The sequence below is a fragment of the Gossypium hirsutum genome, chromosome D07, assembly GCF_007990345.1.
Source record: "Gossypium hirsutum isolate 1008001.06 chromosome D07, Gossypium_hirsutum_v2.1, whole genome shotgun sequence".
Lineage (NCBI taxonomy): Eukaryota > Viridiplantae > Streptophyta > Magnoliopsida > Malvales > Malvaceae > Gossypium > Gossypium hirsutum.
Window position 1 is genome coordinate 33736740 of NC_053443.1, and position 26874 is coordinate 33763613.

Here is a 26874-nt window from a genome sequence, read left to right on the forward strand (position 1 = left end):
TATTTACCTTTGTGGTATCATCCTCGATGCTTATAGCACGAAAGTATTGCTCCATGGCCCAAAGAAAGTTGTCCACCACACTTGCGGACCTTACCTCCTTAAACGCTTTCAGTTTAGGCATATCCATTGCTTGTTGCTTCGGTTTCGAAGCCAACATTCCATTACCTACGGTAGCCTTGAAAATCTTGAGCTCCCCCTTAAGCTCATTAATCTTTTCCTTCAATGCTGTCACCATAGCCTCGAGAGCATCATCCTTCCCAGCCAACTTATTCTTCGAAGAACCGATAGTATCCCACACATATTCCCTGAGTTGCTCTTTCATCGATTGCAACCCATCAGTGAGTCTATCATTGACATCGTTGATCCTCTCCTTGACGTCCCCATGGACTCCTCAAGAGTGATGACTTAACCCTCGATCGACTCACTTTTCTGGATCTTTCAGGATCTCCATTGGCTCATTCTGACCGACAATTTCTTTCGACATCCCAACGGTGCCTTCGCAACCAGTAGCTCGGATACCACTGTCACGGGGCTAATCTCGTCCATCGATGTAATGTAATCTTGATCATTGGTTTTCGGAGACCTCAACTATAAATAGAGAGCCTCCCCTTCATTTGTACTCACTCCATTCATTGTTTCATTATTCTTTGTGAATAAGAGAATATAGAGAGAGCATTTACGCAAACACCTATCGTGTGTTATTTCTGGTGTTCTTTGTGGCTTCTTTTGGCATAGTTTGCTTTCACTATACAAATTGGTGCATTGGAGGAGTTCTTAAAGAATCCTCACTTGAGTAAAGCCTGACTTAGGCGAGTTTGGACGAACGTATCGCCTAAGGCCGCACGAATCGCAAGACAAAAGATCTAGCCCCATGACACAAGTAGTTGGATTCGTCTCATCTGTACCCCCAACAAACCTTCTTTGATTTCTGGTCAATTTACCTAGAATTTTTGGATAAAAATTGAATAGCAAACTAAGCACTAATGTTTTCTCCCCATATGTTGTCCCATGCAACACTTGGAGCAGCCTTTGAAGCGTCAATATAGTTTTGATTCCCATGATGGTTATGGGGTCCTAGGACTCTGCCGGGTCCTAGCTGATTGATCATTCGGGTTTTGTTTTGATAGCAAGCAATCTTAACACAAATCTAGCTATTTCCCCATACAATACTCCTGTGCGATCAAAAAGCTGCATATAGCAATGCTATAAATCTACATCTTACAAATTTCACTCTCCAAAAGACACAACTCCTTGATTCAAATATTGCTTATGAAAATCTTCTACAATTTAAATCTCTATGGAGATAAATATAAAGAAAGCAACACCTGTAGAAGAGCAGACATAAACATATAGAATGCTTATGTATTCTGGTCTATTAGAATAGATATTCGGCCAAAGAAGTTAACAACAACTTGCATCTGCAATCAGTGAAGGAAACAATTATCAATATGACACAGTGAAAGAATACAACTTCAAAAAGAAAAATTCAAATAAAAGAATAAATTCATAACAACTAACCCTAAACACTTCCTATATAAGCCTCCTAAAACTGCAATCAGTACCTTACCCTCCATACTTAATATTTTAGTACTTCAGTAAATGGTCAGCAAAAATATGAAATACGATAATATTTCTTGTACAACATACTTTGAGCTTAAGAATCAACAAAGGACAAACTGGGACATTAAAATGTTTGCTTCATACTTAACATCCAGTAAGGAAAAAATCGTCTATTTGAATTATACAAAATTGTCCATGTTTCCACATGAACACATTAATAGCTGGGGGTGGGATGCCATTATAGCTAGGATTGGACATTTAATCAGATAATAATTTAATCAAAGATAAGGCGAGTAAGGAATTACCACACGGAGGAAGGAAATCCAAACCCTATAGGAGATGGTGGAGCACCAAAGGGATTATTTGAATCTTGCTCACCATATGGACCCATGCCTCCCATCCCATATCCACCCATTGGACCCCCATGTTAAATAAACTTAAATGAAAAGTTAAGAGTTATGTAAGTGAAAGGTCAAGAGTTGAAAGGTCAAGAGTTATGTTGTTTTTTTTAATGGGTTTAAATTAGTAGTTTTTTGTTTAGGAGAATGAAAGGTCAAGAGTCATTGGTTATTATTAGATTTTAATTTTTTGTTTTAAAGGGTTATCTATAATTTATAAATAGTTTGTAAGCATTTTATATGAATGAGAACAATTTTACATTGAGAATAATTTTATCAAATTGGTATCTGAGCTATGGAGAGTGTGACTAGTAATGTGCCATTGCCTCGACTAACAAAGGTGAACTATGAGAATTGGAGCATCCAAATGAAAGCTCTGCTCGGGTCTCAAGATGGTTGGGAGGTGGTCCAAGAAGGTTTCATAGAACCGACAACTATTTCGGGATATACGATGGCTCAAAACAAGGCGTTGAAAGAAATGTGATCGAAAGATAAGGCGGCATTGTACATGTTATTCCGAGCTGTTGACGAGTCTGGCTTTGAGAAGATTGCAAGTGCGACAACTTCAAAAGAAGTGTGGGACATTTTAGCAAAGGTGTACAAAGGAGCTGACCGAGTTAAACAAGTCCGCCTTCAAACTCTTCGTGGTGAGTTGGAAGGCATGAAGATGAAGGAATCGGAAGGTGTCTCCGACTACATCACGCGTGTTCAAACTGTGGTGAACCAACTCAACCGAAACGGAGAAGAATTAACCGATGCATGAGTTATGGAGAAGATTTTGAGATCGTTAACTAACAGTTTCGAGAATGTCGTATGTGCCATAGAAGAGTCAAAAGATCTAGCAACGCTCACAGTCGATGAACTCGCCGGTTCTCTCGAGGCACATGAACAACGTAAGAAGAAGAAGAAAGATGAGACACTCGAGCAAGCACTTCAAACCAAGGCATCAATCAAAGACGAAAAGGTTCTCTATTCTCAAAGCTTTCGAGGTAGAGGCCGTGGTCGTGGAGATCGAGGAAACGGTCGTGGTGGAAAAGGCCATGGTCAAGAAGGGAATTATGAGGAGAAGGAGCATTCAAACCAACAAAATTGGCGTGGAAGAAGACGTGGTCGTGGAAGAGGCGGATGGTCGAATTATTCCAATGTTGAGTGCTACAAGTGTGGCAAATATGGTCACTATGCGAAGGATTGTAACTCTGATAAGTGTTACAATTGTGGTAAGGCGGGACATTTCGCGAAAGAATGCCGTGTCTCAAAAAAGGTGGAAGAGACAACCAACCTAACCACGGAAAATGATGAGGCAAAAGAAGGTTTTCTCTTGATGGCACAAAACGAAGTCAACACCAACAACAACTTGGTATGGTACCTTGACACTGGTGCAAGCAACCATATGTACGGGCACAAGCACCTATTCAGAGAGATGTGAAAGGTTGAAACGGGACATGTGTCGTTTGGAGATGCGTCGAAGGTTGAGGTAAAAGGCCAAGGTACCATTTGTTATTTACAACAAGATGGGTTAGTTGGGTCAATCCAAGATGTGTATTACGTACCAGACCTCAAGAGCAACATTTTGAGTATGGGGCAACTCATGGAAAAAGGTTATTCGGTATTTATGAAAGATCGGGTGTTACACTTGAAAGATAAGGAAGGGCATTTGGTCGCTCTAGTTGAAATGGAGAGAAATCGCATGTACAAGTTGAATTTGAAAAGTGTTCGAGGAAAATGTTTGCGAGTCGACGTTGAAGACAAGGTGTCATTGTGGCATCTCCGTTTTGGCCACTTACATTATGGTGGTCTAAATGAGTTAGCGAAGAAGAACATGGTGCATGGGCTACCAGACATGGACTGTGAAGGAAAATTTTATGAAGAATGTGTGCTTGGCAAGCATGCGAGAATTTCGTTTCAAAAGAAAGCAGAATATCGGGCTAAGCAACTTCTCGAATTGATTTATACTGACATATGTGGACCAATCACCCCCGAATCTTTTAGTGGTAAAAGGTATTTCATTTCTTTTATCGATGATTTCTCACGAAAAACTTGGGTTTATTTTCTTAAAGAAAAATCTGAGGCATTCGAGGTGTTCAAAAAGTTCAAAGTGATGGTGGAAAAAGCAACTGGTAGACACATCAAATCTGTACGATCTGATAGAGGTGGCGAGAATACTTCGACGGCTTTCATGAAGTATTGTGAGGAGCAAGGCATAAGACAATTCCTAACCGCACCGTACTCTCCCCAACAAAATGGTGTGGCCGAGAGGAAGAATCGAACTATTCTCGACATGGTTCGATCAATGCTCAAGAGCAAGAAGATGCCGAAGGAATTTTGGGCAGAAGCCATGCAATGTGCCATCTATGTGCAAAATCGATGTCCACATGGGAAGTTGAATGATCAAACACCACACGAGGCTTGGAGCGGGCAAAAACCATCAGTTTCTCATCTCAAAGTATTCGGTAGTGAGGCCTATGCACATGTGCCGGATTAGTGAAGAACGAAGCTCGAAGACAAAAGCAAAAGGTTTATTTTTATTAGGTATGATGAAAAAACAAAAGGATACAAGCTACTCGACCCGATAAGTAAGAAGGTTGTGGTAAGTCGTGATGTATGATTCAATGAAGCAAGCGAGTGGGATTAGAATAACTCAACGGAGGTTATCATCAAATATGGAGGATCATCAATTGCTACACCAACAATCATACCGACAAATCCTAAAACTACCGATGATGAAGATGAACCGCAACAACCAAAAATGCGAAGTTTGCAAGATTTGTATGATTCAACAAATGAGGTACATATTGTATTTCTTTTGGCAGATTCTGAGAATATAAGTTTTGAAGAGGCGGTGCTAGACAAGAAGTGGCAAACTGCTATGGACGAGGAGATTAAAGCAATTGACCGTAACAACATATTGGAGTTAACGAAATTACCGAAAGAAAGTCAGCCCATTGGTGTGAAGTGGGTGTTCAAAAGAAAGATGAATGCTCAAGGCGAGTTAGAACGGTACAAGGCGTGACTTGTTGCAAAGGGATATAAGCAAAAGGAGGGGATCGATTATGACGAGGTATTTGCTCCCGTTGTAAGAATGGAGACAATCCGATTACTCTTTGCACAAGCAACTCAATTTAAATGGCTGATATTTCAAATGGATGTCAAGTCGGCATTCTTGAATGGTGTGCTCGAAGAAGAAGTCTACATCGAACAACCACCTGGGTACATAAAAAATAGAGAAGAGAAGAAGGTGCTGAAATTGAAGAAGGCAATTTACGGGTTGAAGCAAGCACCACGGGCATGGAATACTCGTATCGATACATACTTCAAGGAGAACGGGTTCAAACAATGTCCTTATAAACATGCCCTCTACGTGAAGAAGAATGGAGGTAATATGTTATTTGTTGCTCTTTATGTCGATGACCTCATTTTTATGGGGAACAATGGTGAGATGATACTAGATTTTAAGAGCAAGATGACACAAGAATTCGAGATGACAGATTTGGGTTTAATGAAGTATTTCCTTGGTTTGGAGGTTAGACAAGAAGAGACAGGTATTTTTGTGTCACAAGAGGCATATGCAAAGGAAATTTTGAAGAACTACAAGATGGCACATTGCAACCCGGTATCAACACCAATGGAACTAGGTGTAAAACTCTTGAAATTCGATAGAGGAGAACGAGTCGACCCGAGCAAATACCGGAGTTTGGTGGGAAGCCTTCGCTATCTCACTTGCACAAGGCCTGACATTTTGCTAAGTGTTGGCATTGTAAGTCGATTCATGGAGGAGCCGGTTTATTCACATTGGAAGGCATTGAAGCGAATCCTACGGTACATTCAAGGAACGGTGTCACTCGGGTTATTTTATTCAAATATGGAAGATTACAAGTTGATTGGGTATTCCGACAGTGATTGGTGTGGAGATTTAGACGATCGAAAAAGTACATCGAGATATGTGTTCTTTTTGGGTAACACGGCGTTTACTTGGCTTTCAAAGAAGCAACCAATCGTGACACTCTCGACATGTGAAGCTGAATATGTGACAACATCTTGGTGTGTGTGTCATGCTATATGGCTGTGACACCCCTAAAGTGACCCTAGTCGGAAAGTGGTTTCGGGACCACTAAACTGAGTCATAAAGATAATTAACCGTCATAGTTGATGCTCATTATATGTACATATGCATGTGTGAAAATTTCATGTTTGAATTTTGTTAATGGTAAGTGAATTTTATCAAATAGGACTTATGTGAGAAAATTTGGAAATGTGCTAGGCAAATGTAAAGTGGCCTAATAATGCATGTTGTGAAATGATGGGTTTGCATGTCAAATTCCCCACTTTAGAGGAAGTGGCCAGCCATGAGGGTATGGGATACAAAGCATATGCATTTTGTATTAATATTATAATGACTACATGGTTTTATAATAGGAAATAAGTATTAAAAAAAACATATTAAAGACATTTTATGCTAATATGTGTGGGAAGAATAATAAAATATGAGGGGAGTGGGAGGAGAAACCAAAGTTGTCTCCCCCTTACTCCCCATTGCCGTGACTAGAGAAAGGGGAGGAAAAACAAAATTCTTCCTTTGTTGTTCAACATGGCCGAATGGAAGGAAGAAGAAGAGGGGAAGTTCGGCCAAGGTGGTTCTTGAGATTAAGGTATGTTCAATGTTGCTTTTGGAGGTTTACACATCCTTTGGAGGGTTAGCCTACTTCTATTTATCTCATGGATGAAATTAGAGTTGTTGGAGAGTTAGGATTCGGCTAAGAGGCTTCAAAATTTTAGTTGATGCCTTGATACTACTAGCATGTTAGCTATATGGATGTGTTAAGTTACTTGAAATGCTAGATAAATTTGAACCCCCTACCAAATTCTTTAGGCAACCCATGTTAGAAATTTCGGTATTGAGATGTCTAGATCTTTCGGCCATTGTAGCTATGGAGGAATAAAGTTTTTGTTTCTTGTTAAATTGGATGAATCTTGTTGTATGAGTGCTTAAACAAACTATGATTAAATGGATGCATAAATTCAAAGTGGGAAGAAATGGGCTATTATATTTGATGCTAATGCCGAATATGAAGATGATGAACTTGAATAAATAATATCCAGCTAGCATGATAAGTTATGAAATATTAAGTAGATGATATAATTGATTGATGAAGTGGCTAATAAGGATTTCTAATGAAATTGTTGCCAAGGCCGAATGTATCATGAAGTAAATAAAAAAAATTCTAAATGTGCATTATGTGCTTATATGTGTATTCGGCCAGGGAAGTTTGACATGAAACTTTGATAGGTTTGAGAGATGAATGACCGAATGAGCTAGAGGTTATGTATGGGTGAATTTTATGCACATGTGTGTGTGTGGCATTAGTAGCTAATGGCATTCGGCATTGTTTAATTAAAATTAGAAATGAATGCTTGAAAGTTAAATAGGTCACTCTATTGACCAAATATGCTAAAAGCTAATATATGGACAAATGATACGAACGAATTGGTTTTTGAAATGTATATGGTTGCCATATATATATGTGTTTGATTGAGAAGTAAATTTGTTTGATTTAGCTCAAGAGCCTAGAGGATCAAAGTTGGATAAGGGAAAGGAAAAAAGTGATCGAAGAGCCGTCGTAATCGTTCGGCAACTTCCGAGGTAAGTTTTAAGTGTTTAAACGTTGAGTAAATTCAATTATAATAGGACATGATGAGCTGATTTAATAAGATATGATGTGGCCATGATATGTTCTAAGCTCAAATGGTAAGTTCTTAAGTGTTTGAGCTTGGAAATTTAAAGGTAATTTGAAATAGTCTGCTTCGGACAGCAGCAGTAACGTGACTTTAGAAAATCACCATAAATTTATGGACTTGAATTAGAGGCTGAATGAGACATGAAATTAAAGCTTAATGAGTCTAGTTTCTTATAAAAGAAACCGTGTAAGCAAAGGAATTTCCGATAATGAGATATTTAAAGTTGTGTGAGACGGTGTCAGAATGACTCCGAAATCCCCTGTTCTGTTTTTAGAAAATCATTATAAATTGTACAAAAATGGTTATAAGATAAAATTTATATGCTTAGACTCCTTAATGAGTCTAGTTTCAAATAAAATCAAATACAACACATTTTGAATTCCGTAAAATGAGAAATTTGATTCGTAGTGAAGAGTGGTCAGATTAGTCAAACATTGGAACAGGGGAAACTTTAAGAAAAATCTGGTATTGATTGGCCAAACCTAAAATTCTGGAAATTTTATGGATGGAAGATATACGAGTCTATATTCAGGAAAAATTAACGGAAAGTGATTTGGAGTTTTGTAGCTCCAGTTATAAATGATTTAGTGACTATTGCTCAGGAAAAACAGCTTGTGCTGAATTTGAGATTGTGTTGTAAACCTTGATAAACTTGTTCTAGTTGCTCATAAGCTATCGATTAAACCCATACGTGAATTCTAAATTGTGATATTGGAAAATGATAGATGTAGATTCAGCCAAGAGAGTGTATATATGTGATAAGGCCTAATGGCCGATGTGATGAATGTGAAAGTGTATGTATATGTGATAAGGCCTAATGGCCGAAGTGATGAATGTGAAAGTGTATGTATATATGTGATAAGGCCTAATGGCCGATGTGATGAATGTGAAAGTGTATGTATATATGTAATAAGGTCTAATAGCCGATGTGATGAATGTGAAAGTGTATATGTGTGATGAGGCCTAATAGCCGACGTGATGAATGTGAAAGTGTATATGTGTGATAAGGCCTAATAGCCGATGTGATGAATGTGAAAGTGTATATATGTAATAAGGCCTAATGGCCGATGTGATGAATGTGAAAGTGTATATATGTGATAAGGCCTAATGGCCGATGCGATGAATGTGAAAGTGTATATATGTGGTAAGGCCTAATGGCCGATGTGATGAATGTGAAAGTGTATATATGTGACAGGGCCGAGTGGCCAACGTAATGGATGTGAAAGTGCATAAATGTGATAAGTCCCGAAAGGCATTTGTGTCAGTACTATATCCGGGTTAAAACCCCGCAGGCTTTATGCGAGAATATTATCACTGATTAATGTCCTTAAGCTTCTTGCTTGTACTATATCCGAGCTCTAAAGACCCGATGACTACGTGTGGGGATTTTGTCCGGGTAAGACCCGATAACTTCGTGTGGAGATTATGTCCGGGTAAGACTTCGTAATAAGAATTGCTTATAAATATATTCAATGCGAAAGGTTAAACAGGTATGTACTTCAAGTTTATATGTGAGCTTGATTTGCACTAAATCATAAGGTAGTTATGTGATGCATACGAAAGCAATCTATGAGACTATTCTTATGATTATGTGACATCGGATCAGTGTGAGAGGTGATGTGAAATCATACGATATATCTATGTCACATGAGCTCACTTTTATGTGAAAGTTTATCTGCCTATTGTATATGATGAGATGTGCAGATTCGGTAAAGGGATGGTATGCCCGAAGGAAGAGTGAAATAAAAATACGAACAACTATGTTATAATTTGATTGTTATCTGTTGACACTGCTTAAAACTTACTAAGCATTGTAATGCTTACCCCGTTTACTCTGTTTCCTCTGTTTTATAGATCTCATTGCGAAGCTACAGGCTCGGGGATCATCAGCAACTAGTCACACTATCACTATCCACTGTTTGGTACTGCTATGTTTCGGATTGTCTTATGGCATGTATAAAATAGACTAGTGGCGGAAGAATATTTTGGTTAATGTATATAGCCATGCGAAAATGGCTTATATATGTTTGAGCATAATGTTATAATCATTTGGTATGGAATGGTTAATCGCTATCATGATTTGTGCTATTTATGCTAAAAGGGCTAGTTGAATTATGGAAACTATGAAATAGGTAAAGTCTACCTTAAAGGCAGATGCTGGCAACAGCAGTGATGTAGATTTCGAAAATCACTAAAAATAGTAGGATTAGAATTAAATAGTGAATAAATTATGTAAACGAACCTTGATGAATCTATTTTCATAGGAAAGTAACGAAATGATCATATGGATAGTATGTTAAGAGATATTCAGGTTCTCGTGAGAAAGGGCCAGAACGGTTTCTGGATTCCCTGTTCCTACTTTGGAAATTCATTATAAATTAACCAGAGATAATTAGGAGTCATTCCATATATGTATGGATTCCTCTCTGAGTCTAGTTTCTATAGAAACAAACGGCATCAGTATTGAAGCCCTGTGCAGGGAGATATCCAAGTCGTAATGCACAAAGGTCAGTGTAGTCGATCCCTGTAACATGGGAGACTTTGACTAATAAACTGTACTAATTGGCCTGACCAAAAATTCTAGAAAAAAATATGTAGATGGGCATATGAGTCTAGTTTCAGGGAAAAATTACGAAACTGATTTTCAAGTTGTGAAACTCAAGATATGATTTTTAAAGCGACTAGTACGCAGATTGGCAGTGTCTGGGAAATTTTTTTTTATAAGTGGTTAAAGTCTGCTAACACCTCGTGTTCGACTCCGGTGACGGTCTCGGGTTCGGGGTGTTACAATGGCTCAGAAATTTGTTGGGCGAGTTGGAGCAACAACAACTTGGTGCAACTGAGATACGAGTTGACAATAAATCAATAATTGAGTTGGCAAAGAACCCAGTGAATCATGAGAGAAGCAAACACATTGACATTCGTTTTCATTTCATCCGAGATCATGTAAAGGAAGGAAGTGTGAAATTAGTGCACGTGGCAAGTCGAGACCAAGTCGCGGATATCTTCACCAAACCGCTACCGATGGTACTCTTCGACAACTACAAGAAATTAATCGGCATGAAGGATGGCAGAAGCATTTAAGTTTACTGGGGAGTTTTGTTAAATAAACTTAAATGAAAAGTTAAGAGTTATGTAAGTGAAAGGTCAAGAGTTATGTTGTTTTTTTTAATGGGTTTAAATTAGTAGTTTTTTGTTTAGGAGAATGAAAGGTCAAGAGTCATTGGTTATTATTAGATTTTAATTTTTTGTTTTAAAGGGTTATCTATAATCTATAAATAGTTTGTAAGCATTTTATATGAATGAGAACAATTTTACATTGAGAACAATTTTATCACCCCAAAGCCACCAAGACCACCACCATACATTCCACCACTGTACATTCCAGAATTCTCATATAAACCACCATAACCTCCTCTATACATGCCATTGCCATATAATCCACCACCATAAGACCCTAATCCATCACATGATGAACCATACATTCCTGAACCATATCTCGAATTGTAGTTTAAACTAGAACTATAGCCTGCAACGAATACCAAATTAAGACAAGCTTTATAATACGTAATCGTTAAATGATAATAAAGAATTAAACCTCTACCTCCACAAGTGCTACCATATGTCTGTTGCTCCCAAGGCTTGTTAGGTAAAGGCCTACCGAGAACATCTCTATTCACAGCCGTAGTTCTATCAGTAGTCGAAACAATTTCACCTGGTCTCGCCGACCCGGATGCCTCAACCACATCGTTGGTACTACCAATTGATGGTGGCTTAAAGGTTCCGGAATCGGACGAGCCCCCAGCTTGCTCCCACGGTTTTGGAGGAGACTCGCCGGTAGCTATAGTTGCAGATTATCAATTACAATCAAAATATACAAAAACAAAAGAAAAGAAAAATCAATTTAAAATGTTAGAAGTTAACACCAAATCTGATGTAATTAGAATTTAATTCCATAATCTCCAAAAGAAAAGAAAACAAAACCCCCAAAATTTGGAAAATAAACTTGATTGAGTGTTAATTTTTTCAACCAAATCAGCAACCAAGTAGGAGCAAATTTAAGAAGAAGAAACCTTACAAATCTATATTGAATCGGTCGATATGTGAAAACATGATTATAAACCCTAAAAGAATTAAAAGACAAGAACAGACACGGTAGCTGGGAATTGGCAGCGATTGCTTATGGGTGGATCAATGGCTTTGAGGAGCGCGTTATCTAGAGGCTTTGCCTCTGACAAACAACGATGAAAGAGTGAGACCACTTTCGTGTTTTAGCTTTGTTTACTCGCATTTTCTTGGGACATTAATCTTTTATTTTCATTTCAATTTTTTATTTTCCTTTGAGGTTATCACGTTTTTTACGTTCAAAATTCTTACACTTTTTTCTTTTGAGAGACGGAGAGAGAGAGAGTAAATGTAAAACACGAGTTGCCAACGTCATCCCATTCAAAACAAACAAATAGATAAATGTTAAAAGTGATATATATATTTATAAAGAAAGGGATAGCAGTACATGGATTAGACTGAGACTTGTCTCTTAACTCCAATGCCGCCCACGTCATCGCCGATCACCTACAAAGCCTCATCTGGTGGGATGGATGTCCCGTTCATCTCGAAAATTTTAGATTTTTAAGTTTTATATATAAATTGTCATTCTTAAATTATAACGTTATACTTTAGATTAACAAAATATTTTTTAATTTTTAATTATATAACTTTAATAATAATAAAATATTAATACATATTTGGTCTTTAAAGACTAAATTTAAAAACTCAATATATCCTTTAAAAGTTAAATTCTAGAATTAATTAATTTAGTCCATACTCATATATATTAGATTAATGATTTGGTCAAAATTAAAACATTTACTTTCCTATAAATTCCGAACAACACTGTATGAACTTAAAATTAAAATGGTTAGCTGCATAAAATTTTTATTGATAACTTTTTTTTATATTATTTTTATTGGTAACTTTTAGTTTTTCTCATTCCTTAAATAACTATAAAATTTGTTATAGTTATTTTCCTATAATGTTTTTAAAAAACCTAAACTTCTCCGCTTTATTATTATGTATTTCAATCAATAAAATTATAAAATATTAATAAACTAGCTTTTTACTCATTTGATGCACGAGGTTAGTATATGTATAAAATGATTTGAAATATAATATTTCTATAATATTCTAAACATATTACATGAATAAAAGTTACAAAAGACAATTATTTAAGTTAAACAAATAAAATATGCAGAAACAGTTATTTAGATTGTGTATTTATGAAAAATATTATTTAGTTATATTATTAATAAGATAATTATAATTTAAGATGGTAACCATTTATATTAGATTAGTCACAATTTTATATATAGTAAATAAATAAATAAATTAGTAAATGTAGCTCAATAGTAGTAAATACATTCTCATCCAACAAAATTTAGATTCATTCTCCTTGCTAAAATTTATGCATCCCGCGCTTTTAACCTTCTAAAATGTAATAATGGAAGAAAGTTGTCGTCCATTATGACTTAAAATAATAAACAATAATTACTAAGTAGCATTTAGATGATGTAATCGTTAATGCAATTAGCATCGAAAAATTACAATAGATATGTTGTACAAAAAAGTGAGATCAAATTTACAACCTTTTAAAAACATCTTCAAAAACCTCACCGTAAACAACATTGTCAGTGCAATTTTACATTCCATCATCATTTTGTTCTATTAAGAATTTTAGTCCAGCAGGTGATGTTACTCTTGATGCAACTATATATAATTGTCTATGTGTGAAAACAGGTCGAGGCAAGTAAACACCAACAGTTTCAAATGTTTACCCTTGACTTCTGTTGATTGTCATTGCAAAACATAACTTTATTGGAAATTGCCTTCTTGTGAAATTGAAAGGCCATTTTTAACCGGATGGTGAAATTTCTACTCGAGGAATAAAACAACATTGCCCGACACTACTACCAGTAATGGTTTCAACTTCAATCAACTTAGATCCCAATTTTGTCACAACCAATTCAGTACAATTACATAAATCAACACTTCGGTTAATGTTTCTCAATAACATTATTGGAACTCCAACTTTCAACTAAATCTCATGACTAGGTACACCAGTAAATTTCAAAGAATTCAGGACTTCTGATGAATACAGAAGGGATTGTTCTTCAATATTTCTAGATGCAGGAGAAATTCTATCGGAACTGGGATATGTTCTAGATTCACCCGGAATCCTCAGAAGCACAAAATCATTCACCTTGTTTACCACTTCATTAGTAGTTGACGGTATAGCTTAATCCTTTAAGTATGTCGTGTTATTGAAATTTTCCTCGAGTTCTAGATAAATGTGGCCAAATATTGCACAAACTGAATCAGTCGTTAAGGGATTAAGAATCAATATGGTATGGTAATGAGTGGGGAATCGACATTAACCTCTAGTGCGACATTAGATATTCTTCCATCACCTAAATCTAATAACTATTTGTTAAAATCAGATACTATATCAGAATTTTTATCCTTAAGTTGCATATTTATTATTAAGGTGAGTAACCGACAATGATTCCATAGGTATGATTTCGAAATAGAAGCTAAGACAACATCAGTCTTGCTCCCTTTTGGAACAACGAAAAGGTTTTGATAAAAATCACCACCCGATAGAATCATTTTTCCACCAAATATTTTATGCTCAAAATCATGATCGGTGAACCACATAATGTCCCTCAACATACTGTCAACTAATTCAAACATATGCCTCTGTGCCATTGGAGCTTCATCCCAGATAATTAAACTTGATCTACATAGAAATTCAACAAGTGGAGTACCCTGTTTAACATCACACACGAATCTTTATCAAGTTTCAAGGGGATTTTAAATCAAAGTAAGTTTGTTGGGGATCAACTCAATTAAATAACGAACAAAATTAAGAAATTGAACACACAAATTTAACGTGGAAAAACCCCTCCAAAGAGGATAAAAAATCATGAGCAAAAATAATTTTATTATAATAGAAAAAGAACAAATAGTATAAAAGATAGATATAAAAACTAAACCCCAAAACCCGAAAAAAAAACCCTTAAAATGTAAACACAAAATTCTCCAAAAGTGTTTTGAGTTCTAATCTTTTAATGGACATATTTTCTAAGGTTGTAAAAGAGCTTATTTATAGGCTAAATTCGTAGATCAAATTAAAAAAAATAGACTAATAAGAGTTTGACTGAAATAAATAAACAGAGTTTAACTGGGAGATTATCTCTTAAATTTGATTGAAATATGAGGCATACTCAACAAGTCTCCACCTTGACTCGTATTTCCACAACACCATATTTGCCAAAGCCTGCCACGGGCCTATCTTAAATTATGCAGGGAATTAACTGAGTCGAATCTGTGCTTAGAAGCTGGAAAACTTCTAGCCTTCGACTTGTGCATTGCCAAATCAAAACTAACCCGAGTTTGATTTTCACGAACACAGTGCCCTAACTTTTCAAAACCTGTATCCAAAAGAGAACATCTATTCAACGAAACGATCATACATTTTTCCCTCTTATGACCAAGTTGCCTTCGCTCCAAATGAGTTGACTTATACTCCGTAACAGATGAGGGACGTCTGATTTCATCGGTCACTGTAGAACCTTCTAGAATATAAAGATTCGGTCTTTTTACCTTGTCGAAACCATTTTTTATTTTTGGAAAAAAACAAAAATTAGTTGTTGACTTTAAAAAAACAAAAATTGTGAGTCACCACCAATCTTTTATTAAGGTGTGATTGGATCATCTAAAAAATATCTTTGGTCTACGGGTTTCAGAAAAATGAATTCGGGAGTCAGTTACATACGAGGAAGGATTAGCACCCTTGTAACGCCCAAAAATTGGTACCAAATTGATTAATTAATGTCTTAAAGTCGAGAGTTTAAAAAAATACTATCCTTAGTTAAATGAAATTATTTATTAAGAGTCTCTTTTTGAAAAGAAAAATATCACACCCAATGCGTTAGGGCACAACATTTTATTCTCTTCAAGATGAGTTGGTCCAAAACACTCGTATAATAAAATTTAAGAAAATATTTAATTGTTTAAAATTTATGAAGAAATCGCAGCCCAATACGTTAGGGCACGATTTCTTAAAATCTCAAACATTCAATATTTCCTTTATATATATATTTAAAAAATCTTTATCTCGAGAAATCAACGTGTCACATCCAATACGCTAGGATACAACACATTGAATTCCCGATGACAAGTTTTATTTTGTTTGATTAAAGAACAATCCTCGATTGTTAGATTTTACGAAGAAAATCGGAACCCAATACGTTAGGGCTCAATTTTCTTGAAAATCCTAAATACGAGTATTATCTTTATTTTTGAAAATTTTCCATTTTTAAATTCGAGTAAAAGATAATGTAATGTTATAATGTATATATAAATATCGTGATAACAAATACAATAGTAATAAATACAACAATGGCATAGAAATAATATAAACAAATAAATAAATAAATAAAAATAAATCAATAACATGCAAAGCATCAAATAAATGAGCGAAATAAAAAAAAACATGCTTTTAAAATATAAATAAAAACATAAATTGATAAACAAAAGAAGGAAATAAACAAAAAATATAAAGAGAAAAAAGAGTACAAAATATATACATGTACATATATAAAAAATTATATACATATATATAGATTATAAAAAAGATAATTACATATATATATAAACAAATAATAATAATTACATATATTAAAATTAATTAATTTAGAAATATATATATAAAAAAATTTATGAAGAATAATGTAAGAAAACATACGTATATACATATTTATCAAAGTAAAAAATATATAAAAGTATATATATATATGCATATAAAAGTTAGGAAATAAAAAATGTATATGTATATAAAATGTAAATGTATATATATGTATATAAAAGTTATGCAAATAGAATAATATATATATATAATATGTGCATGTGTTTATAAAAGTTTTTTAAACAAATGTATGTATATATATTATTGTAAAAAAATATGCGTATGTGTATATATAGTAATAATAATAATAATGATAATAATAATAATAATAATAACTTAATAACAAGAAAATAAAATTTAATAAAAAAATAATAAATAAAAAAAGACTAAATCGAGCTTTGACATAAATTCTGGGCCTAAATCCGTAAATAAATGAAGTCAAAAGCACCCTATTGAACATGCCAAAGAAAATAAAAATGCAAGAGAAAGAGAAATTTGAGGGAATACTCTTAAGAATTATTATTACTCCCAACTTTCCTCCTCTACAATGAAGGGAGATGCCTCTATTTATAGTTGAGCCTCCCCAAATCCGACGGTACAGATCAATTACATCAACGACTAAGATTAAAGGGTATCTACAAATTAAATCTCTAAGATTACAAAATCATATCTTCTAAGAGTACATATCATATCTAAGATTGCATATATCATATCTAAGATCATATCTAAGATTGCATATCCTTGACGATTATGTTTCCATAAGCTTGTAGATGAACCTTCAACCTTTTCAAGTAATGGGCCATTTCGATCGGGCCAAATGATATAATTTTGTACTGGACTTAGACTTTGTTTTATTATTTTGGGTTTATTATTTTTTTGTGAGCCCGGGCTAAAATTGGGTATTACAGCTGCCCCTCTTTGCTCGTTGTCGTGTAACAGGAACGGAGCAAAGACTTTAGAAATGACCAATTTTTGCCCGGTCACGCTGGATCTTGGTGCTTTTCTTCTTCAAGCAGCCCCATTCCATCCTACTGCATCTTCAGAGGTATAAGAATTGGTGTCTCGATCCACTCCACCGCAACGTCGGGGAGATAGGATTGGTGACTCGTAACTTTTAATCTGCTTAACTGTGATGTGGGGGAATTACGATTCGCTGTTGTAGCTTCAATTTAAATTGCAATGTTGAGGAAACAAGATTCACTGTCGTAGCTTCAATCTGTTCCATTACACCGCTAGGGGAGTAAGATTCGCCGTTGCGGCTTCAATCTACTCCACTGTAATGCCAAAGAGATAGGATTCGCTGCCCACAGCTTCAATCCGCTCCACTTCAGCTAATTCAAGCCTTAACGCCAAGGAGATAAGATTCACCGTCGTGGCTTCAATCTACTCCGCTATAACGTCAGGGAAATAAGATTCACCATTGTGGCTTCAATCTTTTCCATTGCTACGTCAAGGCGATAAGACTGATGTCTTCGATCTGCTTCATTACTAGTACGGGAAGGCAAGATCTGCTATTTTCAACCTACTCCACTGCTGCTCAGGGAGATAGGATTCACAATCTTCAACCTATTCCACTGCTGACAAGGGAGATAGGACCTACAATATTCAATCTATTCCACTGCTTCCCAGGGAGATAGAATTCTCAATCTTTAACCTATTCCACTGCTGACCAGGGAGATAAGATTCACAATCTATAACCTATTCCACTGCTGACCCGAGAGATAAGGCTGGGGTTATTGATCTGCTTCGCTGTCGGTGCAAGAAGGCAAGATCTGCTATTTTTAGCCTGCTCCGCTGCAACCCAGGGAGGCAAGGCTGGTGTCTTTGATCTGCTTCGCTGCCGGTGCAGGAAGGCAAGATCTGCTATTTTTAACCTGCTCTGCTGCAACCCAGGGAGGCAAGGCTGGTGTCTTTGATCTGCTTCGCTATTGGTGCAGGAAGGCAAGATCTGCTATCTTCGATCTACTTCACGCCAATACATGAAGACAAGATCTGCTTTCTTCGATCTACTTCGCCACTAGTATGGGAAGACAAGATCCGCATCTTCGATCCACTTCCTACCAATATAGAAAGACATGACCTGCTATCTTCGACCTACTTCACGCCAATACATGAAGAAAAGATCTGTTTTCTTTGATCTACTTCGCCACAGTATGGGAAGAAAAGATCTGCATCTTCGATCTACTTCACTACCAATATAGGAAGATAGGATCTGTTATCTTCACTGATCTGCTCTCTGGGGAACATGACCTGTATAATGAACCTAATTATGCCTAATGATTAGGATGACATAAAATGAATCAAATGCTCCTAACTAGTCATGTGTGAATGGTGTTTGCACGAATGCATAATTTTTTTCCGAGAATGATCCTACTTAGGTTGTCATTGCTCGAAGTTTATTAAGGCTTTAACACTGATGTGCTGCAACGCCTTCTTGCTTGGCTGGCTTTTCTGAAGAAACATTTACTCAGGTTGCCCCCCATTGTAAACCTCAAAGTTCAATCCATTGGGGCACAAAACTTGTACCATCATTCTCCCATTGTAACCCAAAGGTAGGAATATATGGCTTTTTCTCAATAATCTCCTATCACAATTCAAGGATACAGGATCTAAATCTCTCTGGTCCCTTACACCATTCCCAAGGTATCGTACCAAAGGCTCATGCATAAATAAAGGCTTTCTTCTCTGAGGAAACCTCTTCCTACTGTCTGGTGATCATTGCTTACTTGTTTATTTAAGCCTTGTCATTTTGTTCAATCAATGTTTTTAACAACAAAATTCAAAGAGAGAATACTAATTTAGACTCTTCCTTTTCAGATTTCCAACCTTTAAACATGGTGCGTTCTAAACAATAGTCCTGTTTCAGGTTCCTGTATTATTTAGAAACTTCTAGAGTAATATGCCAAACTTTCCTTATGAAAGTTTTATTAGTCCATTAATCATTATTTCAATACAACATGCTTGCAAAAAGGGTATAACAATGGATGAGAATACAATTGGTTCTGAGCATAGCTCGAAAGGAATAGATTATCAAAAAATAGTAAATAAGGATAACAAAGAAATTGATTGGGAATGTGTATCTTGGGAAAGAATGAAGTATTCCAAGAACAACAAATTCAATATAAATAGTATGAAAATTGGGTGCCCCAGATATCGCAGCTTGAGCTTCTCTGTACAAACTTTCTGAAGACCATTCTGAGTTTGACATGTGTTTAGGAGATCTACAGTACTTCGTCGATGTCCCAAGATGTCGCCTACCCTTTCCTGTTGATTCAGGTATAGCAAGATCACAACATGCCTCAATCTGATCAAAATTTGAGCTGCTCTGATCACCTCATGCCCCATTATGATCAAAATTTGAGCCACCCTTTTCGGGTTTTCAACTCAAATCCCCTTTGGTCTCAAGGCGTCCTTTGCTTATTTTCACCTTGGCCTCTCCTTTTTCTTTTTCTTTTTTTTTAAATATTTTTTTGATTGAATCTGAACTTATAGGATTAAGCATGTCCTTGTTATCCCTTCTGATAAAAATTGACACTTTTCCAGATAAGGCCTTCTACATAAGGTCCTTCCTAGCTTGGGATAAAGTTCTTTTTGTATGGGAAGGATCTTCTTCAATACTAGGTCCCTCTCAAGGAATTCTCTAGGGCGGACCTTTTTTGTGAGCTCGCATCATTTGCTTTTGGCGCATTTGACCATGATGGATAACTTTGAACATTCCTCTTCAATCAGAATTGGATCCAAAAACTCAGAGAGAGAATCTTGTCTTCAATAGGCAAAACCGCAGTGGGCCCAAGAGAAAGGCATTGCCCCGGTAGAGTTTTTTTTTGCGCCATCTCTTTTTGTTGGGCAATATGGCATTAATCGTGAACAGATTGCAAACTTTTGATATTGTGTTGTTCAAATTTAGTACATTGTCAGATATGATCCTTTTGGCGTTCCATATTGACATATGATTCTTCACGAATTTGCTAATTGTCGACTTTGTGACATTGGCATATGAAGCAGCTTCCACCCATTTAGTAAAGTAATTGACGACCACAAAGATGAATCGATGACCGTCAGATTCTTTTAGCGAGATCGACCAAATGACCTTCATGCCCCACATAAGGAGAAGTCATGTATCCCAATAATTCTTTGTAGGGTAAGATCCGTTTCTCAACTTGTTCTACCATCCTTAACAAGTCCGAAAATAGGCTACAATCTATGTCATCTTCAAAGTCATGAGATCCCTCTAAACACATGTCTCGCTCAAAAGGAGATTCTGAGTCTGTAGTAGCGTCACTCATGTCGTTGATATCCAGGGACCTATTGTAGGTATAAAAGATTATACAAAGAATGTATGAATTTAAGAATCTGTATAGTATGATTATGAATGAAAGATTTATTTGGAAGATAATCCAATAGAATGAAAGAATAAAAAATAATTATTCGTAAAGAATGAAAGAATATTGGCTAAAAAATGATCGCAAAAATGCATTTCATTAAAATAATGACGTTCAGACATTAGCCTATTTCACAAATGAGTTCTTATTGCCTCTAGGCTGAAAGCAACAAGTGATTCTGAATATTACTCTAAGTAAGCTCTAAATACTACAGGGATTTCTTCTGCAGTCCGATTATTTAGAACACTCCCAAGTTTATAAAGGTAGATGTCTAACAAGGTCCCTTTTTAGTTGTCTTCATGTATGACATTGATGTGAACGTTTCTTTTAACGCCTTCATTTTTTATTGTCCATCATATTTTGTTGGACCTTAGCTAACGCTCTTGCAGCAATAGCTGGTCCTACCTCTCCCTTTGGAGTTGTTCAGGTCTTTCCAATCTTTGGTCCATTACTTTGTTTTTTTCTCGTGTACCGATATTTTAGGATAACTGCCAAAATTTTAGAGTCATTTTGTGAGATTTAATGTATATGATGCAATGCAAAGCTAATGCAATGAATGAATGCCATGAATGCAAAAGAAGAGAGGCGTTGATTCTGATTCAATTCTATTAGAACAACTTTTCTAGAAAACAAATCTCTTTACATAAAATGGATATTTATACGGCCTTGCCCTCATACTCCAAGTGAAGACATCAATCCCTTTCTTCATATCCGGATGTTAATTTCTCGTAAACTTTCCAAAAAAGGTGTCTCTTCTATCTCTTTTTTGGTTGATCCGGGTCGCGAATTGTTGCTCATTCATCCACGTAATGCTTGTTGGCTTCTCTTTAAAAGGTCGGGAGGTTGACGACTCTCGAATAATGTTTATCAACTTGAATCCTCAGGCAACAAAGCAAAGTTGCGTAGTCCTCCCTTAGACCATCATCTTTCTCTCGTTACGTTTTCTTGGACTATATTTGGACGAGCGTATTATCTCCCACTTTATCAAGAAATCCGTTTTCTTATGACAAGCTCTCTATTTAGATACTGAACGTGAATCAACAACTCTTTTCTATGATGAAAATGCAATGCAATCATAACCATAACAAAACAAAACAAGTTAGTGCAAAACAAAAGCAAGCAAGAAAGAAACAAATTAAGCATCTACTCGGGAAACCACTAGGGTTTGGTGTAATTATTCCTAAGGTGGGCAAATAGGGTTCACTATACGTAGTTTGGCTCTAAGGTAAGGGTACCTGAACTAGTAGATTCCTCGATCCTCACCCATTATAGGCTCATACGGACCAAGTTCAGTTCATGGGAATACATTTCCCTATGGCTGCACGGAGATGAAAATCTCACGAAGACATAGGTACGGATGTATCCCGAAAGCAATCCGCTATCCTACACGGAAGTGAAGACCTCACGAAGGAAATAGCTTCTCACTCCCATTTAAAAGGATATAATCAAGTGGTTATGTAATGCAATATGCAGATGCATCAAAATTCAAACCAATAAAGTAATTACAAACCAAAGTAATTATAATTGTAACAAAAATGGACAAAATACAACAAAATGATCGTAAATTTAAACCAATTTTTCGGGTGACCTCTAGCCATTCAGTGTGATTCTACCTAGGGTAGGCTCCTAAGGCTCATTATATGCGGTTCGGTTCTAAAGTAATGGTACTCGAACCAGCAAATTCCTTGATCTTCACCCATTATAGGCTCATATAGATCAAGTTCGATTCAGGGGAACACATTTTCCTTATGACTATATGGAGATGATAATCTCACGAAGGCATAGGTATCGATGTATTCCGAAAGCGATCCACTATCCTATACGGAGGTGAAAACCTCACGAAGGAATAGTTTCTCACTCCCACTTAAAAGGGTAAAATCATTCAACTCATGTAATGTATAATGCAAAGATCAATTAAGCAAGAAAATAATGAATGCAAAAGGATCTCATGAATTTTAAAAAATATATATTTTCTCGACCATAAGACAAAAATTAATAAACTTTGTGGCTCGACTCTCTTATTTTTTTTAAAAAGTCCCTAGTGGAGTCGCCAAGCTGTCAAAACTATTTTTTATTTTTGGAAAAAAACAAAAATTAGTTGTTGACTTTAAAAAAAACAAAAATTGGGAGTCACCACCAATCTTTTATTAAGGTGTGATTGGATCATCTAAAAAATAGCTTTGGTCTACGGGTTTCAGAAAAATGAATTCGGGAGTCAGTTACGTACGAGGAAGGATTAGCACCCTTGTAACGCCCAAAAATTGGTACCAAATTGATTAATTAATGTCTTAAAGTCGAGAGTTTAAAAAAATACTATCCTTAGTTAAATGAAATTATTTATTAAGACTCTCTTTTTGAAAAGAAAAATATCACACCCAATGCGTTAGGGCACAACATTTTATTCTCTTCAAGATGAGTTGGTCCAAAACACTCGTATAATAAAATTTAAGAAAATATTTAATTGTTTAAAATTTATGAAGAAATCGCAGCCCAATACGTTAGGGCACGATTTCTTAAAATCTCAAACATTCAATATTTCCTTTATATATATATTTAAAAAATCTTTATCTCGAGAAATCAACGTGTCACATCAATACGCTAGGATACAACACATTGAATTCCCGATGACAAGTTTTATTTTGTTTGATTAAAGAACAATCCTCGATTGTTAGATTTTACGAAGAAAATCGGAACCCAATATGTTAGGGCTCAATTTTCTTGAAAATCCTAAATACGAGTATTACCTTTATTTTTGAAAATTTTCCATTTTTAAATTCGAATAAAAGATAATGTAATGTTATAATGTATGTATAAATATCGTGATAACAAATACAATAGTAATAAATACAACAATGGCATAGAAATAATATAAACAAACAAATAAATAAATATAAATAAACAATAACATGCAAAGCATCAAATAAATGAGCGAAATAAAAAAAACATGCTTTTAAAATATAAATGAAAACATAAATTGATAAACAAAAGAAGGAAATAAACAAAAGAATATAAAGAGAAAAAAGAGTACAAAATATATACATGTACATATATAAAAAAAATTATAGACATATATATAGATTATAAAAAAGATAATTACATATATATATAAACAAATGATAATAATTACATATATTAAAATTAATTAATTTAGAAATATATATATATAAATTTATGAAGAATAATATAAGAAAACATACGTATATACATATTTATCAAAGTAAAAAATATATAAAAGTATATATATATGCATATAAAAGTTAGGAAATAAAAAATGTATATGTATATAAAATGTAAATGTATATATATGTATATAAAAGTTATGCAAATAGAATAAAAAATATATATAATATGTGCATGTGTTTATAAAAGTTTTTTAAACAAATGTATGTATATATATTATTGTAAAAAAATATGCGTATGTGTATATATAGTAATAATAATAATAATAATAATAATAATAATAATGATAATAATAATAATAATAACTTAATAACAAGAAAATTAAATTTAATAAAAAAATAATAAATAAAAAAAACTAAATCGAGCTTTGACATAAATTCTGGGCCTAAATCCGCAAATAAATGAAGTCAAAAGGACCCTATTGAACACGCCAAAGAAAATAAAAATGCAAGAGAAAGAGAAATTTGAGGGTACTCTTAAGAATTATTATTAGTCCCAACTTCCCTCCTCTACAATGAAGGGAGATGCCTCTACTTATAGTTGAGCCTCCTCAAATCCAACGGTACAGATCAATTACATCAACGGCTAAGATTAAAGGGTATCTACAAATTAAATCTCTAAGATTACAAAATCATATCTTCTAAGATTGCATATCATATCTAAGATTGCATATATCATATATAAGATCATATCTAAGATTGCTTATCCTTAAAGATTATGTTTCCATAAGCTTGTAGATGGACCTTCAACAATTTCAAGTAATGGGCCATTTCGATCGGGCCAAATGATATAATTTTGTACTGGACTTAGACTTTTTTATTATTATTTTGGGTTTATTATTTTTTTGTGAGCCCGGGCTAAAATTGGGTATTACATATCTTTTAAAAAAATGAGAGCCCCACGAGACACCTTAATGTCGCTCGACTCGATGTTGATTTTGTAACCTTTCGAGTCTAAAATACTCAAGGAGATGAGATTCTTTTGTAAACCAAGTACATACTTGACATCTGTGAGTTTCCTAATCGTCCTATCGTGCTTCCTAATTTTAACAGTACCAATACCGATTAACTTTTTGGATGAATCGTTTCCCATGCGCACAACTCCACCTTCAACCAAATTGTATCTGGAGAACCATTCTCTATTGGGACACATGTGGAAAGAACATCCTGAATCTAGGATCCACTCGGACATAAGATTGGAACTATTGCTCGGTGACGCTAACAAGAAATCATCACCGCTTTCGTCGGTCAAATTAGTACCAACTCCATCTTTCTCGTTACTCTCAGCAGCCATTTTATTTCATAGTTTATAACAATTTACTTTGACGTGACCTAACTTCTTACAATAGCGACACATTTTATCTCGCTTTTTTGATGCTATTAAAACAGAAGCTTGCCTATATGCCTTGCTTTCCGAACCAAACTCATCGTCAAATTTGTCTTTACTCAACAAATGACCCTTCACATCCTCAAACAAGAATTTGTCTTTTCCATAAATTAGAGTCTCCCTAAAAGACTTGTATGAAGAGGGTAAATAGCACAATAATAGCATAGCCTGATCTTCATCGTTAATCTTAACCTCAACATTCTTTAAATCATTCAAAAGAGTAATAAATTGAGTAATGTGATCTCTAAGAAGCTCACCTTCGTTCATGTGAAACGTAAATAGACGTTGTTTCAACTTTAAACGGTTAGCTAGAGACTTAGTTGCATAAACTGTTTCTAACCTTTTCCACAAGGTGGATGAGGCTTTCTCCATCAATACCTCCTGCAATACCCTATTTGCGAGGCACAACTAGATTGCAGATAATGCATTTTCATCAAGCTCTTCTCATTTTGTCTGATCTAGATTCTCAGGTTTTTTCTCGATAATGACCTTTTTCAGGCTGATTTGAACTAGAATTGCCATCATCCGAACTTGTCACAAATTTCAATTTGTGACACCATCGAACTTCTCAATGTTAAACCTTATTTTTGCCATCTCTGAACGAGCTGATCTATGAAAATTGAACTAGCTCTGATACCACTTATTGGGGATTGACCCAATTAAACAACGAATAAGGAAAAAATAGTCAAAGATATTGAGAAATTGAACACACAAATTTAACGTGGAAAAACCCTTCCAAAGGGGATAAAAAACCATGGGCAAATATAATTTTACTATAATGATAAAAGAATGAAGAGTACAAAAAATGAAAATAAAAATTAAACCCCAGAACTTGAAAAAAAGAACCTTCAAAATGTAAATACAAAATTCTCCAAAAGTATTTTAAGTTCTAATATTTTAATGGGTGTATTTTCTAAGGTTGTAAAAGAGCCTATTTATCGGCTAAATTTGTAGGTCAAATAAAAAAAATCTAGACTAATTAGAATTCAACTGAAACAAATAAATAAAGTTTAACTAGGAGATTATCTCTTAAATTTGACTGAAATATGAGGCATACTTAACAGATTTATTCTCCCATAGGGCAATAACAAGAGGCAATTCTTCATGATGTAAACAATCTTCCTTTCTGATCTAAGTCTAAAAATGATTGATCATAACAAAAATATTTTACCCATACCACTGTTACCATATACGAAAAAAAAACCCTTCAAATCCATTATTGATGAAGTTGACAACAACTTCATATATTGGGTTTTGGTCTAAGTTTAGGCCTTTATACAAATCATTATACTCACAAAGTAAGGCATCCCTACCATAAATAAATTCTTCCATGAATAAGGAATTACATTCATCTTGAAGACGAATCATGCATGGATAAGGAATATTAGTGAATTCCCTCAATAACCTGCCAATTCTATTCATTTTTTTCTCAATATCAATCAGAGCATTATTCTTCAATTGATCATCAATCATTCAAAGGTCCAAACATCTA

General features: G+C 35.0%; 1 pseudogene; it reads right to left on the reverse strand.

Annotated features, from left to right (window-relative positions):
- Positions 1 to 973: 973 nt before the first annotated feature.
- LOC107956178 (peroxisomal membrane protein 13-like) lies at positions 974 to 25289 on the reverse strand (annotated as a pseudogene).
- Positions 25290 to 26874: the final 1585 nt, after the last annotated feature.